Source organism: Triticum dicoccoides, chromosome 2A, assembly GCF_002162155.2.
Source record: "Triticum dicoccoides isolate Atlit2015 ecotype Zavitan chromosome 2A, WEW_v2.0, whole genome shotgun sequence".
Classification (NCBI taxonomy): Eukaryota; Viridiplantae; Streptophyta; class Magnoliopsida; order Poales; family Poaceae; genus Triticum; species Triticum dicoccoides.
This window is the reverse complement of record NC_041382.1, coordinates 351,374,779-351,377,764: the sequence shown is the minus strand read 5'-3', so window position 1 is coordinate 351,377,764 and position 2,986 is coordinate 351,374,779.

Here is a 2,986-nt window from a genome sequence, read left to right as displayed (position 1 = left end):
ACAAAAATACATGGATAGCACCTCTACAAAGATGGCAAAGTATATAACAAAACACATGTAGAGCTCAGGAGCATATCATGCACACAATAATCGTGGCAAAAATGACAAATAGCTATTTGGTGCAGCAGATCTGACAATTAACTCAAATAGCTCTCTTCCAACAGCATTTCGGGCATCAAGATGAGCTCAAATGAAAATGATGCAATGAGATGAAATGATGTGCTCTCTGAGATGAACATTTTGATAAGCTACATGCCCAAAATGGAGCTACGGATGCGGAGATATAGCCGCATCGAGGGCGTTATACTGAGGCCGGCGCTCCTGAGACTCCGGGGCGTGTACAGCCCTAACTTATTATTACGTGAGAGTGTCACGGGCGGCAATTATTCATAGGCACTGGGCCTTGCTTCACAGGCTCTGGGCCTTTTTCATAGGCTCAGGGCCTTTCTTCACAGGCTCTGGGCCTTGCTTCACAGGCTTTGGGCCTTGCTTCACAGGTTCTGGGCCTTGCTTCATGGGTAGAACTTCCGGAGGTGTTGGATGTTCCAGGCGTTTTGGATAGGTGTCCCCTCTTGCGTCTCCAAGCGCATGGCGCCAGGCCTAGAGATGTGGACGACCCTGAACGGGCCCTCTCACATGGGTGAAAGCTTGTGCAACCCTTCCCTGGAGAGGACCCGCCTCAGGACTAGGTCACCTGTCTCGAGCGTCCTGGAGCGAATGTTGCGGCAGTGGTAGCGCCGCAGCGCTTGCTAGTACCTTACCGCCCTTAATGCAGCCTCGCGACGACGTTCCTCCCCCAGCATGAGATCCATTCCCCGCATGGCGTCTTGCTGCGTTTCATCGAACGCCAGGACCCGCGCGGAGCGATGCTTGACCTCGTGAGGGAGGACTGCTTCAGCTCCGTAGATGAGGAAGAACGAAGTCTCGCCCGTTGGCTTGGTAGCGGTGGTGCGGATGGACCACAGCACGGACTGGAGCTCATCGTGCCAGCCCCTGCCGCGGGCCTCCAGCTTCTTCTTGAAGGTCCTGGTCTTGAGGCATTGGTGCTTTCATTGAGAGTTCCTCTGTGTCGTCACTTTTAGGCCCGATGGCTCCTTTGATCATCAACAACGATGCGGTCTAGGGTGAGACTTTTCTCCCCGGACAGATCTTCGTCTTCGGCGGCTTCGCACTGCGGGCCAATTCACTTGGCCACCTGGAGCAGATCGAAAGCTATGCCCCTGGCCATCAGGTCAGGTTTGGAAGCTTAAACTACACGGCAGACATCCGCGGGGATTTTATCTTTGACGGATTCGAGCCACAGCCAAGCGCGTCGCACTGTTTTGAGAGGCATGATCTTGCCCTGCCGCCGAACAGTGCCCTGGAGGCCGCACACGCACCGGTTCCTACCCTTAATCCGGAGCCTATTGCGCCAATCGAGGATGAGCGGCTGGACGTCACCTTAGGGGCTACGATCTCAAAGGCGATCGAGTCGAACGTCAACCCCGCGTTCTGCGTGACTCGTGACTCCGAGGATCCGGATTCCTCTCCGGACTCCGAACCCCCCGCGCCCCTACCGATCGAATCTGATTGGGCGCCGATAATGGAGTTCACCGCAGCGGACATCTTTCAGCACTCGCCCTTCGGCGACATCCTGAACTCACTAAAGTCTCTCTCTTTATCAGGAGAGGCATGGCCGGACTACGGTCAGCAAGGATGGGATGCGGACGACGAAGAAATTCGAAGCCCACCCACCACCCACTTTGTAGCCACTGTCGACGATTTAACCAACATGCTTGACTTCGACTCCGAAGACATCGACGGTATGGACGACGATGCAGGAGACGAATAGAAACCAGCACCTGTAGGGCGCTGGAAGGCCACCTCGTCATATGATATATACATGGTGGATACTCCAAAAGATGGAGATGGCGATGGAATAGCGGAGGATGACACCTCCAAGAAACAGCCAAAGCGCCGGCGTCAGCGGCGCCGCTCTAAATCCAACAAAGCGAAAACGGTGATTCCGGCACGGGAGATAATACTACCCCGAATAGCGCCAAAGAACACCCCCCACAGCAAGATTCGGCACAGGAAGATGGAGAAGCCAGCCCTCATGAGAGAGCGGCAGACCGAGAGGTTGAGGATGATAACTATATGCCTCCCTCCGAAGACGAGGCAAGCCTCGACGACGACGAATTCGTCGTACCATCGGACCCTGCCGAACAAGAGCGTCTCAAACGCAGGCTTTTAGCCACGGCAAGTAGCCTCAAGAAAAACAGCAACAGCTTAGAGCTGATCAAGATTTGCTAGCTGACAGATGGACTGAAGTCCTTGCAGCCACAGAGTATGAACTCGAACGCCCCTCCAAGAGTTACCCAAAGCGCAGGCCGCTACCCCGATCAGAGGAGGAAGCACCTACATCACCAGCGCATGACATGGCCGACCGGCCACCTCGCGGCCACGACAGAGAGGCCTCTCGGCCCTCCACCCAAGCCATGTCCCGGCGCCGTTCAACCAAGGCACGGGAAAATGCGCCAGACCTGTGAGACGTACTGGAGGACAAGGCAAGACAAACAAGATCAATCTACGGATCACGCAGGCGCCCCACGCCACGTGACGGTGATCTTCATTCCGGATACAACAAATCCGGCCGGGCCGAACACAACAGACATAGCTCCTTCGAGCTGCGTCGTGATATAGCCCAGTATAGAGGCGCACCCATTATGCTTCACAGACGAAGTAATGGATCATAAAATCCCAGAGGGTTTCAAACCCGTAAACATCGAATCATATGATGGAACAACAGATCCTGCGGTATGGATTGAGGATTATCTCCTACACATCCACATGGCCCGCGGCGATGATCTACACACCATCAAATACCTCCCGCTCAAATTTAAGGGACCGGCCCGGCATTGGCTTAACAGCTTGCCAGCAGACTCAATCGGTTCTTGGGAGGACCTGGAAGCCACATTCCTTGACAACTTCCAGGGCACTTATGTGC